This window comes from Sabethes cyaneus, chromosome 2 (assembly GCF_943734655.1).
Source record: "Sabethes cyaneus chromosome 2, idSabCyanKW18_F2, whole genome shotgun sequence".
Taxonomy (NCBI): Eukaryota; Metazoa; Arthropoda; class Insecta; order Diptera; family Culicidae; genus Sabethes; species Sabethes cyaneus.
In genome coordinates, this window is record NC_071354.1 from 160,066,509 (window position 1) to 160,088,775 (window position 22,267).

Here is a 22,267-nt window from a genome sequence, read left to right on the forward strand (position 1 = left end):
CAACTGATTACAACATTTTTGATAGTAGTCGGAAGGTATATTAGTGAGTATCTAATAAAAACGATGCATTGTAACCTATATTAGTTTTTTCGAATAATATTGGTTTGAAACCCAATAATATTGGTTCCAAACCATGACATGATTACAAAAACCTTGAACATGTTTCCATGCAATGACAACAATAAGATCCCAGCTTTTGTATTTTTTGAAAGCTTAAAAGGTTAAAGCGGTAGGGAAAAGTAATGAAAATTTTTTGGGAACGGAGGGGAAAGAGTAGAAAGCTTGGTTCGACCCATTCACCTTCCACCTTTGGACAAACGGTAGGAGTCACAACGACAACTTGTTATACGTAGCTACCAATTTCCCCCCTCCCCCTTACCTTTCCACTCTTTCCTAACCATTCCCAAAGAATAGTTTAGTAAAGAAGAAAGATAGTGCTTACAAATTATGTTGCGGCCATCTTAGATCTTAAACAAAACCGAGTGAAGTGGCAAAAAGTCGAATGGAATTGGAATTGTCGCTCCAAAAATTTTTTCGCCTAATTTGAAAGCCTCATCCTTTCTTTTTACAAAACCATGTCATTTGTTATTTGTTTATATAGCAAATTTAGGGAATATCACACGATAAAAATGTAGAAGTTTGCCAAAAATCAACTCTTTTTAATACTGTTCTGGTCACTTGGCGAACGAGGGGTCCACTGTTTTGAGTTATTTCAAGTGAAATTCTCCATATTTAACAATTTTCATTCATCAAGCATAAAAATTTAGATATTTAAAGATTTCGTGGTAGTAGTGGCATTCAAAAGTTAAGTATTCAAAAGAAGGTGTCAAGACTATGATGCTGATTTTTGGGACCAACCCAAATCAAGAGGGGGTACCCTAAGCGCCAAATTAAAAATAAGGGTCTAAAATTTTCATAAAAAGAACAAATCCACAAAGTTTGAGCAAAATCGGAGCACCTTTTATTATGGAATTACTAAGTCCGTACACCTGTACCCGGTTGATCACAGCTAAAATATTCAAATTGACTTTTTTCAATTTTTTCCCGATGGATTTTTTTAAAATTAGCATATTCTGAATCGTGAAGACGTGTACTAACACGTTGTGAAAGAAAATTTTATGTACATTAAAGTTGCATAATCGCACCCTTCAGACATAGCGTGTGGTAATCGCTAATCTACTAAAAATATTATACAAATGTATTCATTTTGTTTCAAGGAAACAAACGATGGCAGACTTTTCTATTAAAATTATTGGATCGTACTTCCGGTCTATCGAACATGGCATTCTTGTATGCGCCAGAGAAATGAGTCAATGGATTCCAAAATTTCACAAAAATTTGTATAGGCTACTTACTTAACGGAATGTTGTCGTGGTTGAGCCACCTTTGGGCATTCACCCATAACTTCCGTTCCAAAAGGAATTTCGGAAATCTAAATACATGATTCCTGAAGTCTAAGTATATTTTTTTTGAAAAGATGATTCTACAATTGATGAAGGGACGGTAAGGGAAAGTAATGAAGAAGGATTTTTTTCGGGAATGAAGGGGAAGGGTGGAAAGGAAGGGGGGGGGTAATAGGTAGCTATGCTTAACAAGTTGTCGTTGTGACTCCTATCTTTTGTCCAATGCTGGAAGGTGCATGGGTCGAACCAAGCTGTAATCAGAGATTATAACCGGATTTGAACCCACAACACCTGCCAGGGCGTGTCGCTCACTGGTACCTGTGTACCTTTGAACCACAGAGGCGCTGGACAAAAGAAGTCTGCACAACCCCCCTTATTAACCATAGCGACATGGGTTGGTCTATTTTTAGACACAAATTGTGCCTCTTCCTCCACCTACTGTAGAAACCACCGACCGAGAAGTTTTAATCTAACGTGTTTTTTCTTTCAGGACGACGTGTTAGTCCGCGTTTCTCAGCGCGGTTCTTCGGAGAAAGGCTCCGTTCCTATGACAATTGACCAAACTCGTGACTTTAGTCATGACCTTGAAATGCGGTCAGGCAGAACCGCGCTGAGAAACGCGGACTAACACGCTTTCGGACGAACAGCGTCACACGCAGTACCTTGCAAGTCGTAAGGGCCTGCATAGTGCCGTCGCCCTGAAAGAAAAAACACGTTAGATTAAAACTTCTCGGTCGGTGGCTTCTACAGTAGGTGGAGGAAGAGGCACAATTTGTGTCTAAAAATAGACCAACCCATGTCGCTATGGTTAATAAGGGGGGTTGTGCAGACTTCTTTTGTCCAGCGCCTCTGTGGTTCAAAGGTACACGGGTACCAGTGAGCGACACGCCCTGGCAGGTGTTGTGGGTTCAAATCCGGTTATAATCTCTGATTACAGCTTGGTTCGACCCATGCACCTTCCAGCATTGGACAAAAGATAGGAGTCACAACGACAACTTGTTAAGCATAGCTACCTATTACACCCCCCCTTCCTTTCCAACCTTTCCCTTCATTCCCGAAAAAAAAATCCTTCATTACTTTCCCTTACCGTCCCTTCATCAATTGTAGAATCATCGTTTCAAAAAAAACTATTAATATATGCCTGACCGCATTTCAAGGTCATGACTAAAGTCACGAGTTTGGTCTAAGTATAAGATTTATTTGTTGTATAGGTTGGGCCACCGCTGAAAGTCCAACATATACAGTGTGACACATATGTATTCGTACAAAAACAAAGTCATATATATTTGTAAATAAAGGCTTTATTTCGAATTTTAGTTTTAGAAGATGTTTACCCATAGATAGATAACGCAGCTATCAATCATTACTCTATTGAATCACCTTTTGCCTGGATAACACGTTTCAAATGCTTTTTGAAGTCGTTACAAGTGGCACGTACTACTTCCATCGGAATATCGTTCCATATCTTGTTGATAACTAACTTAAATTCATCCCTATTATGATATTTATAATCCATGAGCTTCTGCTGCATGTACCCGCATATGCAAAAATCCAGTGGGTTCACATCAGGAGGATTTGGAGGCCATTCCTTTTTAGAAATGTAATCCGTCAGATTGGCTTTGTACCATAACTGCACAAGATTTGCAGTGTGGGCTGGAGCTCCATTCCATACTGTTGAAAGCAGTATTATTCTTCACCATACATCCCCGAACGTAAGGCATCAAATTTTGTTCTAAGATTTCTAGATAGGATAGGATAGGAGATATCAACAAATACAAGAGGCTAGCAATACCCGCGAGAATTGTTTTTAACCGATCGATGGCTGAAGGAACTTTCCCCGATGTATGGAAGACTGCTGCAATAACGCCTATTCATAAGGCCGGCAGTTTGCAAGAAGTTACTAACTACCGTGCAATCTCCATTCTGAGCTGCTTGCCAAAGCAATTCGAGAGCATCATTCACGATTCGCTGTACCCGAAGATTCACCGTATTATTTCTGAATAGCACCATGGATTTATTAAAAAACTATCGACAACTACGAACCTGATGGCTTATGTTTCATCGCTGATAACTGCTCTTGATAAACGACAGCAAGTGGATGTCGTTTATATTGATTTTGCGAAAACTTTCGATACAATGCCGCACGTTTTATTAGTAGCTAAATTGAAAAAAAATGCGTTTCCCTGTGTGGCTAACACGGTGATTATTTTCGTGCCTCACTAAACGTACTGCGTATGTTCACATAGATGGAACAAATTCGACACCTTTCAAGATAGAATCAGGTGTGCCTCAAGGAATCCAGCTTGGCCCACTACAGTTTATTCTGTTTGTGAATGATTTGTGCTCTACCATACAATCTCCCAAATACATGTTTGCAGATGATCTCAAATTCTTCCGTCAGATGATCTTAAAGTCGACAGCTGACTGCAGTCCAATCCAGGCAGACATTAATTCATTAATGGATTGGTGCTTGTTGAACAGGATGAAGGTGAACGTGCAGAAATGTAATACCATCTCTTTCTGTAGAAAAAGACACGTTACTTTGTTCGGTTCCAAAATTTCAACAGTAAACATCAGTCCAGTAAATACGCTGAAAGATTTAGGCATTCTATTGGTCACTAAATTGAGCTTCGCCCAACACATTGCAGCTTGTACCGCAAAAGCTTTTGCTGTTTTAGGATTCATCAAAAGACACACAAAGTAATTCGAAGATGCTTATTGCTTAAAGTCGTTGTATTGTGCATTTGTTCGCAGCATACTCGAGTATGGTGTATTAGTGTGCGCTCCCTAGCAGGCTCTGCAAATCAATCGCATCGAACGACTCCAACGCCACTTTATTCGATACGCCCTACGATTGTTGCCCTGGCGTGATCCAATCCGTCTACCTCCTTACGAAAACAGATGCGCGCTTCTTCGCCTGCCCACACTAACAAGTAGGAGAATACTACTACAACGGCTTTTCGTATTTGATCTTCTGGATAGCAATATTGATTGCTCCGAGTTTCTCAGCCGAGTTCGTTTCAACGTGCCCCCAAGGTTTACCCAGTGGACTTCCTGAGGCTTCCAGTGTACCGTACTACATATGGCCGAAGCAATCCATTTGATGTCTGTTGCAGAAATTTCGAAAGTGTATCTGATTGCTATGACTTTAACATAAGTAAAACAATTTTTAAACGTATACTAAGTAGTAGGAACAGTCTGTACGATTAATTCGAAGACTTGTAAATAAATTAAATTAGGTTTCCCTTTCTTTGAAATGCCTCCCCATCCCATGACCGCTGAAAATTTTGAAATCGTGCTACAGTTGTTTATGCTTTGGAACGTCATGATCGAAACCGACCACAACCGATTATTTTAAGCATGATGTGGGATTTGAAGAACAAGCAACTTCTCCCCAGAAAAGATCACTTCGGAATCACCGTGCCGACGGAGCAACAGTTTGGTTCTTTCCTGCCGTTTTTGTTTTGTTGCTTCCATTAATCCATGGATTCTACAGGGTGTTCAATAAGTTCGAATACACTTTAAAAATGTATTTAAAAATGAAAATACAAGGTATTCCTTTCTGAGTCAATTTTTATTGAAGCAGTGTTTATTGAGAACCTTTACGACATATTTGGTGGAAGCACCCCTCCTTTGTACTTTATGACGAGCTTGAAACGTTTCGCAAAGGAATCACTAGCGGCACGCACCTGGTCCATGGGCATCTCGTCCCAGATCTTGGAAATGAGCTTCTTAAATTGATCCATAGCTCTCACTTTATGTTCGCTCTGCTTGGCCAGCATGTATGACCAGAGTCCAGGGGATTAAGATCCGGTGAGCTGGGAGGCCACAAAGTCTTATCGAGAAAAACAGTCAAATTCTCCCGCCACCACGCTTGGACGATATTCGCCGTGTGTGCCAGTGCACCGTCCTGTTGAAAGATGTAATGATCTTTCCCGTAGAGGTCACGAAGTGCCGGGGCCACAACCTTCTCCAGAACCTCGGTCTTATAGTACGCGGCGTTGATTTTCACGTTTTTCTCGATAAACACCAGTGGAAGCTTCCCACGCTTGGATACGGTACCCCAGACCATCACCGACGCGGCGCTCTGGAACCGCGGAATGTTTATGTGGAACGGGGGGATGCTGGCCAACGTCGGCGCCCACAGCCGATCATTTTGAACATTGTGCGGCTGTTGCAAGATGAAGAGTTTCTCATCAGAAAACACGAACTCCTGACCAGCGTGCCGCGAAAGTATCAGTTTTGCTCTGTCTAGCCTCTTCTTCGTTGTAGCCTCCGGTACCTCGTGAACCTTGCGTTTCTTGAACGGCTTGCATCCCAGGTCCTTCGCCATGATGGTGTGGGCAGTCCCGATCGACACATCCAGGTCAACAGCGGTCTTCCGGATCGAGCGGTTCATTTTTCGACGAACCCGCCCCTCACCACCTTGGCTGCTGGCGTCCTCGCCGAACGCGGCCGCCCGGATCTAGCATGGTCCTTGGCCAATCCCGGCTTCCGGTACCGACGGATGGTGTTATAGATGAAATTCCGCTTCAACCCGTGGGATTTCAACCGCCGAAATATGTCGCCGGGTCGCTCACCACTCGCAAACAACTTTACTACGACATGGCGGTACTCCTTCAACGCGCGCGGTAAACAAATAACAAATGACATCAAGTCGACACCTTGCACGTCGGTTAGCCTATATATAAGGCTAATGCTGACACCAATACCAATACACAGAATGCACATGATGCGCACTTACACAACGATGAACAGTTGTATTCGAACTTATTAAACAGCCTGTACGTTTTTTGAATGCTTTCATATCCATATCCATTTTGAAAACTCGACGAAGAGATTTCCTTTTGATATTCAGCTGAACTGCCATTTTTCGTACGGACCGGTCGCAACTGCGACGTATTCGCTCTGGAACAAGCTTCTCGACCTCTAATAGTCCTTCTAACGCTTCGCTTTCTTCCGGTTTTATTTACGGTTTTCAACAGATCCCGTCTCAACAAAATTTTTTAGTGTATTTTTGAGGTCACGAAAAATAGTACCGCCTGTAGCACTGGTTCGGAATTTATTTATTATCAACGACCGTAACTCAAACTCTGGTACGTGCACACCGAAGGAGACTCAATACGAAAATGAGACTACGTCAAGTAAGGCTTAAGTCACGATGACCCACACACATGGTCTTAGTTTGATTGTTTTAATTGTATATGCCGCTACAAATAGAAAATGATCTCTGTTCGAATATATATGTGTCACACTGTACATATTGAAATTCTATATAGAGACATGAAAAGAAAGAATTTTGTAAAAAACGACCTGTATAAGCACCAATTCCTTATTTTTAAATACATTTTTACGAAATTTTGGCGATCTTGTAAAATCAATATTAGTGCGATCGCGATTTTCCGAAGTGTACTATGTACAACAATGAAAAAAAAACCCGATTTAATCCACCTAGTGGTGAAAGGAACCTTTGTTATACGGTCTTACTTGCTATTTGAGATAGAAATCGACACATCTTCGGAACATAATTCATCTATTGGTTAACGTTGCGTAGTGCGTTTACATAAAATTTTAGGAACTTGAATAAGTTTACAAAACTTGAACAAAATAGAAGCACTTATGAATTTTGATAGATCATGAATATCATGAAATTACTGAGTAAGGATAAGTAAGTTGTTACTAATTTGAGTAAGTGCAAGTAAAAGTAAGTTATAAGAGAAAATATTATTCTTTAACATATACATTGCGTAGTATAGGTCTAGTTTATAGGTTTTTCAACTATGCATAATTTTTTGTAATGCCATTCTATTTTATTCACATCAATAAAGTTTTCATCAATAAATTTCATCAATTTTGATTAACAACACGTACAACACGTGTAGGTTTTTGAATGCCATATTGTTATAAAGTTACAATTCGTTGTTTAACTTACGTATATTCTTCAATAAACTTGTTATGAGCAAAATGTCATAATTATTCAATGCATTAATATTTTAAATTGTTGGGAAACAGATCAGCATAAACTGATATCACAGAAACGAAGCAATCAGCATGAGAGGTGAACCGTAATTGGCCCCAACTGCAATTTTCTCTCGTTTCTTCATGGAAAAATGGTGTCTGTATGCAGCAAAACTATTAGGAAATGTAAAATGTTTAAAATATATCCGTTTGTTGGTAGTCGAGTAATTCGGGGTCAAAATTAGGGTATTTTTTTATAATCAAAGTTCTGCAGTTCCTAAACAAGCAAACATAGAGGTATACTATATTCAGCAAAGTTGTGTATTTTCACTATTTGTACAACTTTGTAGTATATGAAAAAGTCATACAACAATTACAAAAAGGCTAAAATCAACAAACAGATTCAGATTCATATAGTACAATAAATAAGATTCTTCTATTTTCGCTGAAGAGATAGAAGGTTACTGTCTTCAGCAAAATTTCTTGTAATAATATGCTCTAAAACTTTACAAAACACATCAATGTGTTATATTGAAACTGAAAAAAAAGATAATTTTATTTCACTTTTAGGGGGATTAATTCTACCTGACGATAGAGCTTTCAATTTCAAGAAACTCTTCCAAAGGTTCGATGAACCTAAAACCAAGTTTCCCCAGTCAAAACTCTAGCACAGTCAAACAGACTTAACACTCGTTTTCCATTCTTCGTACCGATTAAACCGTCATTTCAAATTTGGGCTTAGTTGGGAATGTCTCCGTTTTGGTCAAAGTGGCGCTTTTTGACGAAAGAAAGGGAATTCCCCATAAAAAATACTTACTACTTCGAGGGATACTCCTGTTGCTATTTGATATTTGGGAAGGTCGATCATAGATAGTGCCAGTGTTCAGGCTAAATGTGAGGTACGATAATTTTTGTAGATTTTTCTTCCAAGAGTTTTCTGTTTGTCTGTGACTCTAGCGTGCACGCTTTTTTGGTTTTGGGCTATTGTGCGCGCGAATAACCGTGTTACAAATGTTGGCGCGAGTGTTCGAGGATTAATATCTTTTGACCGGCAAAACCAATTCTTCTGAAATTTCGAAATTTCATTTAAATGAACGTCAAAACAGTATCTCAGAGCAACGTAGCTATACTAGGTGGCTGGGAAGCTTTATGACGAACAATTTTGCCGAATTTACGTTACGATAGTAATTTACGTTTCTATGAAGGCGGAAAAAGGGGCTCTGTAGCCGCAAGGTTACCGAGTCTGCTTTGACAAGCGAATGGTCGTGGGTTCGAATCTTAGTAGAATCAGGCCATTCGATGTCAAAGTGACTTTAGCATGGGTTTATTCTCAGGCCCCTCATCGCCCTTCCTTCATGCTGAGTTCTATATTATCCCGATATGGCCTATTGACAGTGCAAAAATGAGACCCTTATAGTAAAAATGCACTGGTTTGCTACGCCAGGGATGACTATAATTGGGGACTGTGCGCTGTCATGTGGAACGAGGTGGGTAAAGTAGAGTAGAGTATTGATAGAAGGGTACCCAATTACACACAAGCACGCATAAAAAAAAATTCAATAAGCATATCGCTCACTCAATAGCGACTATAGCCAAAATAAATGCAGTGCGGGTTATACAACAAACACCCGGGCGATATCACAATAGATCTAACCATAATGGTCGCAGTGATGAGTCCATACAGGAAAAAAAAAAGGCGGAAAAAACACATTTTTGTAATTTTCAAATTTTAGCAGTTTTATGTGAAAAAGATAAATGACAAAACTTGAACTATTTATTCTAAACGTCACCTACTTTTTTGATAAGAGGAAATATGCACCTTCCACAGAATTTGGCACCATTTAGGCAATTTGGCACCATTAAAAAGGGCGTGTTTATTTTATTTTCATTTTTATTGAAATATCGTATCTCGGAAACTAGGTTTGCTGCAACATGATGTCTAAGCGTGAGTTGCAGAAAATTGATTTTAAAACATGAAAAAATAATTGCGAGTTTTTATTCGAAACTGATAATTTCCCAGCGGTCCACGAAGTTCCGCTACAAACAGAAGATTTTGCATTTTCTTTATTTCATAATTTTCCTAAAAAAGCAAGGTTAAAAGTTAATATCACCCAAATCATCAATTTCATAAAATAAACAGTCTTCCATAACGCATTAATTCGTTTCCGGACACTGCAAGACTGTTTCTAATAAATTTACAGAAAATCAAGTTTACGCCGAAATTTCCATTCTAGACCACTGTGAATTGTAACTTGTAGCACCCACCTAGGCAATCAGGTGCAATTTAATACAAAACTGTTTTATAGTTGCATTTACCTGCAACTAACGGACGTACACCTAAAAGGCAGTGCAGCTAAAAGTCGTGCAATTAGCGCACGAGTACGGAATGTTAAAGCAGGACATCATTCTACTCAAAGGCCCATTTTTGGCCTAGTTTGTTCTTTGATGATTGATATAAAAAATTTCTATTTCTAACCGAACAAGTGGGAGCAACTTTCGATTTTCCAATATTTCTACCTTCAATGCTGTTTGCGCAATAACAACGCTTATAAAAGCTACCATTGCCCTACGTATCTTCTCGTCGTCTTTTAAACCCATCTAAATTACTCAATAAACATCGTGCTTCATCGTGATGCTGGCTTTCGTAGAGCAAACAATAAAAACTGTTTTTGAATAGATTCGATACAATTCACGTGTAGGTACAAATTGATATAGAGCCCAAATTATGCTACAATATTCAAGATGGGGCCTAAAATGCGCTGCCTATATTGATTGGAATGTGTAAGGATCATTAAAATGCAAGCTAAATCTTTTGATAAATCCGAGTATGTTTGCTGGCCTTTACACAGCTATGATGTTGTTATAACGATCAGCGTACGTTAATTTAGAGTCGAGTATGGCACCTAAGTCTCTGAATTGATTGCAACTTACAGTTACTTTACTTTATGGTCATTGCTAGTTGCTTTACAGCATGCTTTCTTGTAAATAAAGTGGGATTGCATTTTTTCCCTCATTAAGGTGTAAGTAGCAATAGCATCAAACAGAGCGTTGGTGCGAACCAGAGAGATGGTATTTTGAAAATTTTGAATATTTGTTGAGTAACTCTACAAAATAGTTTTTCGAACAAATCATTGGGTAAAACCCCGTATCTGATAGAGTTTATTGCCGCAGTGGAGTTGAGTCACATTGATGGTACAAGCTCTGATGTAATACGTGTAGCCGAAACACATATCTGTGAAATATTTTTGTATAAGTGAATAATTTGTTTTACGAACTTTTTTAAAGTGAAGATTTTGTGTACGAATCATAAAAGCAAACCATTGGGTAATGAACGCCTGTAAGACTTGACCCGTTCTTAGCGTACAGGACATTTACGGGACTAGTGCAACGATCCTACTGACTCCGTTGCTGCTATATAGTATAGCAGTACGTGGATAACTATCAAGCAATCTCTGTTCTAAACTTAATTTCGAAATTGTTTGTGCTCGCCATGTTTGAACCAGTATTTGCCTTTTTCAAACATTTCTGATAACCAACATGAGTTTATGCCAAGCGCTTCACGACTACTAATCTCTCGACTCTTACATCCTACGTGATAGATAGTTTCGATGGTCGGTCGCAAACCGATGTCACGTAAACTGATCTTTCCGCAGCTTTCGACAAATTGGACTACCTAATCGCCATTGCCAAACTGCATAAACTTGGCATCGGTAGTCCGTTGCTGCGTTGGTTCCGTTCATACCTATCCGATCGTCACTTAAAGGTGAACATTGAGGGCAGTCTATCAGGATCGTTCACTGCTCTTTCTGCAATACCACAAGGCAGCCATCTCGGTCCTTTAATATTCCTTATCTACTTCAATGACGTCAATTACCTGCTTCAAGGTCCGCGACTCTTGTTTGCTGACGACCTCAAGTTGTACTCAAAAGTTGAAAATCTATCCGACGCCGCTGTGCTTCAGGAGGTACTATCGACCTTTGCCAAATGGTGTGTCGACAACCGCATGCTGCTAAATCCCAACAAGTGTGAAGTCATCACATTTTCTGGAAAGCTGAGCCCGTTCGCTTTTAACCGTTTTTACTACAGCTTTGAATTTGACGTCAGCCGTAACGTGCTGAAAAAAACCGTTATTATCAATAGAACGTAGTTTTTAGGTTAGGGTAACATTTGGGCCACAAGGCCTGTTGATGTACAAATAAATACGACCAGTATCGTACCTCAAAGTTAACGGAACAGGCAGTGTACGAATCATACGCTTAGCGAATTAATTTCTGATTTTTGATAATAGTACAATGAAGTCGAAAAAATTTCTTTTACTCATATTTGACATTATCACTAAGACGCTCGAAAGTAACTATTGATCATTTGATTATTGGATTCGATAAATTTGCTGATGCTCCTTATGACGTCCGTACGATTCTGGTGTGAAAAACGGATTACATCACTACTTGAAAAATGATTACCTACTGTCACTTCCGAACGACTACTATGAGGGAATCTTCTCGCCAAGCTAGTTTTCGGCTCTGTCGGTTCGAGGTCCACGCACATTCTGATAGTAATAAGGCGGCGGATCGTCCAGACTCTATTTTGGATATTTCTATTTGATTTTGTCGTAAATGGCTAAAATAGAATACGCGTAACGCCTGCCCAAAATGAATAAATCACTCTACGTCTTCGATTGGGGCGAACCAACCAACGGTTTAAGCCCCATCAAATAGTAATTAAATCAATACGTCTTCGAATGATTTTTTATTTAGGCCATTACAAATATTTTTTGTAGTTTTTGTCCTTCCGATGACCAACAAAAGGAGGGGGTAGGGGGGGGGGGTCATTTAAAAAAAACAAAGAGATTTTTTTGCCATTTCTGTTCCGTTTTAGTAGTGTTAATACTCATTTTTTGAGTTTTTTGGGCTCTACAGAGCCCACAAAAAATTAATTTTATAAAAACAAATTTACTTGTATCCGACCAATTATTTTTTGCCCCCAGATTTTTCATGCCAATTTTAAAGGGGGGGGGGGGGGTGGAGGGGCTGACAAAAACTTTAAAAATAATTTGCAATGGCCTTATTGTATAAAATCAACAATTAATGTACACTATCAACAGATTAGTACTATGCTCTAATGATATTCGAATTAGTTCGAATTATCATAAAATTACACTCAATTACTTCTCTGGACAAATTATTGTCAAAATTTTCTGCAGGATATGAAATGGGGAAGGCAAATGAGGAATGGCTCCAGCCATCCCAAGCCTAATGAAGCCCCTACCTAGCGCCTCCACGTGGCCTTACCCGGTAATATTGGTCTATTGAGTAGCCGAGCTAGGGGAGCGATGATGGGTGGTTCCCGGCTGCCTGATCTCCAAACTGCAGGTTTGGATGACGGCTGAGCCACACGACCTTGTTTGAAGGCAGGCTTGCCATTTCCTCACTCATTGTGCAAAAAGTGCACCTCTTTTTGTGCAATAAAATGAGCAGAAATGTAGCCACAAATGAGGAATCCATCCACGCAAAGCGAAACAGGCCAAAAATAAAGAGAAATATAAACAAACTTTAGTTTCTCATTGAGCGAAAAAGCAACTGCACGTGAATTCCAATGTTGCCATATCTATTATCCACTATCGTCATATGCAGCATTTTTTGCACTGTTGCCGCTGCGAGAAGTCTAAACAGTTTTTTTGTGTCCCATATCATGGACAGCAAAAAGTGTAATCACATTTTGTCGCTCAGTTCACTCCCTCAATGAGTAGAAGGTAGAACATTAGTGTGCAACTTGCTGAGCAATCGCAGTCAGAAAAAAAGAGAAAAGTTAAACAAAACGAAGCACAATAGATTACGACTGAGTAAAGTGTGAATTTTTCTCTTCTCTTTTTTTATTCTGAGGAGGAATCATCCCTGTTAGTAGGTAAGCTTAACATAAGGTATTTTAATTATTTGTTTCTATTAGCTCATGAAGCAAGCACCTCCTACTGTACAGTGAAAACTCGGGCCAAAGAAAGTTTAATTAATGCTCATGGATACCAGAAGAAAAGATTAAATTAATAATGGAAGCACTAATGTAACCTCAAATGATGCAACTCTATTCCATTCGAAGGACTGTTGATGCTGGTGAGATTGTTCTATTTTTGTCCATATATCTTCATATATATGAATATACATTCATGTTACACATATTTTATCACATTGCCATATACCATCATTATCGCACGCTATGTCCGAAGGTATTTATTATTTAACTTACATGCACCTCAGATTTCTCTTCACAGGATGTTAGTATTAATCAAAACAATTAATTTAGAGAAGGTCTTAAAATATTCTATCTCGGGTTTTTTGAAAAATTCAATTTTCAAGGTTATTTAGGGGTCATTCCCTCTCAAGAGATCATATCCGTTGTAACCGACCACCTCCGATTTCAACCAAATTTGGTATAACATCCTGTGAAGAGAAATCTGAGGTGCATGTAAGTTAAATAATAAGTACCTTCGGACATAGCGTGTATCGTAAAGGGGAAGGAGTATCAGGGTAACGAATGAATCGAAGACTAGATGAGGGATGTGGTAACCAGCCCAAGTCATATAAGGTCGGAGAGGATTTTGACACGCCCTTCTAGCACACAAATCATCACGCAAGATAAGTTTGCACGGCGCAGTTATGTATCAAGAAACCGGAAGTCTACGCTGGAAGGAGTGTCTTATGTTCCTGTGGAATCATATAAGTGACATTGCTTATTGATCCACCCAACCCCTTTTGGTCCTTCACGACCAGAATTGACATGAAAGTTGCTAGGTAGATAAATTCGGTTCAGCAGTAATTCTACTTGCATTCAATGGGAAACCCTTGAGGTGATGGTGGCTACCCCCATACATACATACATACACAAATTATTGTCAAAATTTTCTGCAGCTCTATTAATGTCATTGTAAATTATTTTTAAAGTTTTTAAAGTTTTTATCAGATAGCTCTTGAGAGGGTAATCCTATGAGCGGACATCGCAACGAAGGGCACGATTTTCACCAAGGAGGATTTGGTTATGCGTCGAAGACGTAATACATGAAAGGAAGAGGCTCAAAGAAAAGAAAACGCGTACCTCCCATGGACGGTAAGCGCTGATGGCGACGAACCTGAAGTGGTGGATGAGTTTGGCATCGCTGGTGACCGCGGACAACAACACTAGTAAGGAGTTAAAACGCGTAAAACGCTAAGACCAAGAAGCATACGCCACTGTACGAAGCTGACAATGTCCAAATCCTTATTAGAACAGTAATTTTTTATCGACTGGAAGGCAACAATTGCAACAATTAGAACCATTTTTATATTTAAATGTTACGTTAAATTTATTGTTTATATGTTTAAGATTGATCTGACTATACGTCTACATAAATTATTTGTGGTCAATTCACAACAATCCACACAACAGTAACTTTTGTTAAACCTTATGTGACGGCATGCCGAAGTCAAAAAGGTCATACAGTTTACAGAAAGTACGAATACAGCAGGCTAACGGTTCGTAAAAACCAAACGTCGTGCGATGAAGACTCTGCTGTAGTAAGCCAATGCTGCGAGGTACAGAAATTCAGTTGTGCCAATATATCCGGCCTGTCTATCTCACCATTCATAGCTTACGAATAGGAAGCACTGCTAGTTCAAATTTCCTGCGTCGCTCAAGAATTTCAAGCCCGAGGAAGCGCCTGCGGTCAGGGTAAGGGGGTAGATTAACCGGGTCTCGCCAAGGCAGATCTTGTAATGCAAACCGAACAAACCTTTTCTGCGAACAAACGCGTTCGATTCGCAAAATCTACACAAGCTGTTGAGGGAACCAAACTACGCTAGTATATCCAAGTAGTGGCCGTACCAACGAGCAATACAATGCCTTCAGCCTTCAGATAAAGCCTAGCTGATGTGTTGCTTTAGTGCTCAGATTCATACGATGTAGATTGAAAGAGAATTTTGCATCCAGCAAAAAAAAACAAGATCAGTAACCTGGTCTACTCTCGTGAGTTCTTAGTCGTCGATTTGATAGCGAAAGACTACAGGATTCACTGAACGGTGAAACGTCATAACATGAAATTTAGCAATGCTAACGAATAACCAGTTTCTACGGCACCAGCTCACAAGAACTCTTGCAATCGGCGACAATCATCGATGGATCTTGCAACAAGGTACAGTTTCAGATCATCGGCGTATACTAGCTTTACACCTACACCCAGTAATAAGGTCACGTCATTAAAGAACAGTGCAAATAGCAAAGGCCCCGCATTACTGCCTAGGGGCACACCACAGTTGTTTGTAAATTATGAAGAATGGCAGGAATTGAGACTCGTAAACTAAGAAACGTAAACTTAAGAAGATTCGTATTTTCGTACGAGTCAGAATAGAGGTGCTTACTACAATTTCGAATAGCTTTGAGACAGCAGCGAGACTAGTTATGTCACGATGAGTCCTCACATTTCGACGATCGTCACTTTTGAATACTGTAATTCTGATGACTTTGTAACATTACAATCTTATTTCTGTGTTGCATTCGTTACAACATTCTGTTACATTCAGTGTTAACCGCGTTGTACTTGAAGCTTTATTTTAAATTGAACTAGAAGTTGAACTTTAAATTGATCTCGTAATTGAACTCGAAGTTGAACATGAATTTCATCTATAAATTGGACTTAAATTTGGACATGAAATAGAATTTGAAATAGGGCAGAAAATTTGACTTGAAACGACTTTTTATTGAGCTTCTAATTGCAATCAAATTGAATTTGAAATTATAATTAAAATTGAATTTGAAATTTTACTTGAAATAAGATTTGAAATTCGATTTGAAATTTGGTTACAAATTAAACTTGAAATTGGAATTCAAATTAAACTTGAAAATTTGGTAGAAGTTGAAATTAAAATTTGGTTTGAGACTGGATCTATTTTAATGCATTAGGTCGTGCTTTTAAATAAAAATCTTCATACCTACTTTCTGGTTTTAACTAGTTATAACTGGTTATAACTCGTTAGAGAAGATGGGGTACGTACCCCAGCTTGGGAATGCCAGTGATTGCGTTGCAAATTTGAAAAATCAAATCGAATCTAGATGTTTTGAAAGTATAAAATGAACAACCAGTCACATACATACCCTTATCAAACTTTGAACCGCCGCGGTTTTATATAAGGTATCAGTTGATTTCAACAAAACTTCTACACAAAATCCTATAAAAACTATAAATCCTATAAAGAAATAAAGAAAAGTAGGAAGCTCTTTGAAAATTAGATCCAGCTCTACTTCAAAGGAAGCCACCCACAGTATATTGTGTCATATGGGGTTACGTGTTTTTGCTCCACTCGCTTTACTCAAATGTGGATGTGAGTTTCCTCTCGGATAAATCGATTGAAAGGGGCAGCCTGTCTATGGGAATCGTAGCTTCACTGATAAACAAAGTAGCAAAAAAGCGCAGCACATCGCCATCAGATAAGTCATAATTTGTACAGATGCCAGATAAGTGCACTATCCCGTGATCTGAGCCTGCATTCGACATTCAGCCCCGCCAGTCTGGTCTTGCTTTGTTCTAAGCTTAGTGCTTGCATTGAAGTAAAATTGTTTTTCCGCCTGTGGGGTTAACCCCACGTGTTAACTGAGTCAGAGCGAGAGGGAAAGAGAAACTCACATTCCGCATTGCACCGCCGCGCTACGAACACTCATTGTTTTCATGAATATCGAAAAGTTCTTCGAATTGAGCTGTATCGACAACATGTCATCTCGGTGTATCCCCGTGGAATCACTTTTTATTACTGCAGCAGGGTCTAAGGTTCCCACCCATTTGTGGCTGCTGGAAGCGTCGGAATCTTCTAAGAATTCGCATTAACTTTATACATTATCTAAGGTTTATATAACTGTTCTTATTCGTGATCTTTTGGCACCTCAAACTACCTTAAAATACTGAACGGCTTTCCGTCTAGGGCCCACTTAGCAATCATGTTGACAGCTAGGCGGCTTTCCAGAAGCAGGTGCAGAGTGAAAACAAAATCTCAGGAAATTAGTCGTTCAATTTTTTTGCTTATTTTGGCAGTAAGTATCTTTTTGAAAACTTCATGTAACTTTCGCAGCAAATGTAGACTGAGCTGCTCAGCACGCGATTTAGAGGAATTTGAAAAAAACTTATTTCCATATGAAATTATACGTCGTTTTTTTCTCCATCTGTCTGGTTTGGAATCTGGCGTTCGTGCAACTAATGGATTTGTTAGATTGGGAGCGAAACATTCATCAACTGTAGATTTCTAACCTTCATGCATTTAAGGCGTTGGATTTTAGCAAACAATATTTCTGCTTCATTCGAGAGAATTTCTTGCTACCAGAAAGTAGCGAAAGAGGTGGAAAATATTGTTAAATAAAAGCACTTGGCAGTTGTTTTCCGTCTGTTTGGCCCAACTTGCCTAACAAAGTTATTAATGCAAAATACTTGGAATTCCGTGGTTCTCGCTCAGTTCAAGCGGAACCACCAGCATTATGCACTTACACGCAAAGACAACGATCGGTTGTATGCAGCTATGTAGTGCTATAGCACAATGAGAGCGGTACTGCGAGTTTCGTCAAATGCGGTCCTTTTTTCGGACCATATCAAACGAAGCCCGCGAATTCTCGCTTACTTGCACGACAAGGAAGAGAAACGATTTTCGATCGGAGAGAACAAAAGATGCATGCGAAAATATGCATCGGCTCTGTTCGTCATCCTCAACGTGCGGGGCTGAATGAAAAGCGATGGTATGTCAATTCGCGAAAAAAAAACGGAAATTCCTCAGCAGAACAATGACCGAGCCCATTTTACGCGGGAACCAACCGACAAGTGCGGCGCTGATGTTATAGATATGTTATCAATAAATGAATTTTTGTATCTTTTTAGCTGTTGAAAGCAGTATGATGTTTTCGATTAAAATTTTGATGAATAATATTACTTTGTTTTCAATACAGTTTTAATTAAAACAACACTTTCTTTTCAGGTTCCATAAAAACATGAACAGGATGTTTGACGCCAATGCGGTGAAGACACTATCAGCGCATAGGTATTGTCCCTCTACATTCCATGCTCAGCCTTCTATAGTAGCTGCGTTGAGGCAAAAACTGCATCATGCTACCGCGCAAACAGCAGAATCGAAAAAGCATTGCATCGCCCAAGTGTCTCCAATCAACTTCGTAAGAAGCCCGTATCATCCATTTCAGTGGCTATCGAAACTATTCTGCTTTTCAGCTTTGATGAAACGTATCAACGACCGGTCAGTTAGTGAAATTGTAGTGCCATTGAACGTATACTTTGCCGCAAACGAAAAGTCTTCTGTCGAGCCTTCCGGAAAGTTGAAACTTATGTGCGATTCGCGAAAGCACACACCACACACACGCTCGGCGGTCGGCGGCGTCCTTTTATGCCACGTCGCACGGCATCCAATGCTGATGGTTCAGTGTAGTGTACCTACCTATGTACAACTTTGTATCGCGAATGCGCGAAAAAAATGTCCACCGTAATCGGGCACTGATTCGATCGGTAAGGACGCAGCGGATCCCATCGTCCACGCTCATCAGCCGTAACGGCGACGAACTGATTGTGCACCATTCATGTGCACTCACGGATACAATCCGACGGGAAGTCGCTTTCCACTGTTATTCGCGTTGTGCTGATGGATAATCGAAGTTTTTATCCTGCCACGGGACAGTGTGTTAGAAACGATGACAGTGGGAAACGTAAATTTAGATTACGAAAACAATTTTTGGTACGATTTTATTTAATTTACATAATCAAAACGGTTTTTGTAGTGAAACCTTTAAGAGAATATAATTATATATTGGAATTCAAAGTTAATCTGCATCCTGAAGATAATAAAACAAAATAAGGATAACTTGTTTGATTTTCAAATGTACTTCTTCTCTAATATATTAGTTCTGAGGATGGCTGAATAAAGTAAGCGGAAACGTAAACGATACTAGGGTTATTTCATTATTTACCGAAAATAGGCAATTTAAACGTTTTAGTTTAAATTTATTGTTCTTCGACATATAAATATCACACAGACATATTACTTACATGCTAACTAACTCTTAGTCAAATACACATTTTTTCATACCGAAATCAGACCTATGAGCAACTTCGTTAAAACGGTTACAGCGCATTGCTATACGGTTGTTCATTCCATAGGTAGTTCGATGAGTCGATCTTGAGAAGAACGCAAATTGACGCATCACGAAAGATTCGAGTTACTTCTGGCAAGGCTGCAAGTATTTTATCACGTATTTCTCACGTTTCACGTACTTTTTCATGTATTTACGCGATAGACGTATGGATAGCCTGCCAAATCAGATATTTCATAGCGAATTTTGACAGGCTAATATGCTTGAAAATGTCTGCTGCCTTTCGTTTTCCGGTTACCGTATAAAATTATATATTTAAGTGCCGCAGGTAAAAATTTTTGGGGTTAAACATTTCAGCATGTGATATGATTCCCATTTTTAAACTTACTTACTCTACTTAAGTATCCATGTCCGCCGGTCCGGCAGAACAAAGGGATGAAATCAGAAATCTCCACTACCGACGGTTACTCGCCATGGCTTTCACCTGTCACCAGGAGCAATTATCATCTACACCCCGGAACTCATTGGCAAAGATGCGTCGTCATGAGCCTTTGGGTGTACCTCTTCTACATTGTCCTTGTGGATTCCAGTCGAGTGCTTCTTTACAGATCTCGTTCGGTCCTTTCCTCAAGATGTGTCCGATCCACTTCCACTTACGTTCTCCAATTTTTGTTGCTATAGGCCGTTGATGACATCGACGATGGAGTTCCCATATAACACAAGGTCGTAATAGAAAGTTCACATTAAATCGTTTTCATGTCAATTTTACATTGGAATTGTATAATGATTAGAGTATGCCAAAACAAAGTGAACAATAAGTTGTTTTGCAGTCGTGCGTGTCCTCACAACTCGTGACTGCGAATTACAAAGCAGTATAGATGTTTGCAATATTTAGTTATATCTTAATCATATATTCAGGAATCTTAAGTTGCGTGTTATAAAAACCGCTGTATAAAATGCAATATAGAATTAGAAATAATTGTCAAAATTTCGCACGTATATTGCCTCCACTTTGGTACATATATGGTCTTATTTGGCGTGAAATATAGCTTTTTCGTTCAGTTATGCTGTCGTATTTCTCAATTGTAATCGTTATATACAAACCAAATGGTTTACTGGGTTCCTAGGTGGATATCCAGTTGTCAGGCCACCACATTTCGCTGGCGTTCAGCAACACGGATTTAACGTTTGAGTTGAAAATGCGAGTTTTCGTATGTATAATGATCTGGTTTGAGCGCCAAAAGTTCCGCAGACCTTCAAAAGCACCATGGCCTTTCTGACCCGTGGCGCTATATTAGTCTTGGTACCATCAACAGGCGTTATCTGACTACCATGATATTGAAGGGCTTCCGCCTCCGCTACCTGTTGTCCCGCTACTATGAAATTGGTTGGATTGTCAGAGTTTACTACCATAGACTTAGTTTTTGTCACATTGACCGTGAGACCTGCTGCCTGGGAACTCTCGGAGAGGTCATTTAACTTTCTCTGCATATCGATTCGGTATCGTTCAAGCACCAACTAATATCTCATCCATGTCGATGAGAAACAGCAGCAGTAATAAAATGCAGCCCTGTCTCAGACCAACAGTAACCCTTATAGGGTCGGACCAAGTGCCATTATGCAACGCCTAGCACGAGAACACCTCATACTGAGCCTCGATGAAAAGACTGGCTTATCTGGGTCTAAGTGCACCCCAAGTTCCTCATGGTTGAGGTGTTCAAACGCCTTTTCAAAGTTCAAGAACAAAAGCAGAAGAGAGTTCTGGAGTTCGTTGATCTACTCCAATATAATGCGGAGTGTTTTGATATGGTCTACACACGATCAGCCAGCACGGTATCCAGCTTGCTGTCATCAGAGAGTAGCGTCCATCTTCTCATACATCCGGTTGAGGCTGATCTTAGAAAGTACTCACAGAGTAATACAGAGCAACGTGATGCCACACCAGTTACCGCATTCAGTTAGGTATTCTTTTCTAGGGACTTTGACCAATACGCCCTGCATCCAGTCCACCGGAAAAATTGCGATTTTTCAAGTATTACTGAATAGCTGATGCATCATTACTGGGTATTACTGGGCTGACAAAGATGGGTCAGCTTTGAGCATCTCGGCTGAAATACTATCAATCCCTGGCGCTCTGTGGGATTTCATACTTTTGATGGCTGCTTCAATTTCAGCTAGTGATGGCGCCTTAGAGTTGAAGCAGTAGATGCGACGAATTTTTGGAGTCATGCGCTGCTGGTTTTGTTGGTCTTTGACATTTAAGACTCGAAACAGTTGTTCAAGGCTGTACCAACAAACCGTAACTGACCAGCTCTGTCCTTTAGCGGTATCTTGGCATTTATCCTATCAGCACTATGGCGTTGAGGAATATCGTATAATGACCGGATATCACCAATGGCGGCGACAATTTCTCTTTCGTCGGCTTGGGGGTTAGTCCAGGCTCTCTTGCCCTGCCCTACGGTGTATCGTTGATGGGCAGCTGTCTTACTCGCACTTTCGCCCTTTTAGTCTCTGTGCGCTCGTCGATCATCGTCCACGTTTCATCCAAAATCCACTTTCTCCGCCTGCTGTACACTTTGCCAAAGATTTTGCCACTGGTAGTAATGTAGGCGTTCTTGATGCCGGTCCATTGTTCTTGGACGGTACCTTCAGGTGGTAACCCCAAGACTCGGGATACAAGTTATTCGATAACTTTTCACCTCGGGACTCTCCAATCGGCGGACATCGTAAAGACACCCAACTTTCTCCTCTCGTCGCTGGACACTCGCGATGCGCAAGCGTATCCCAGCGATGGAAGGTGATGATCTGAA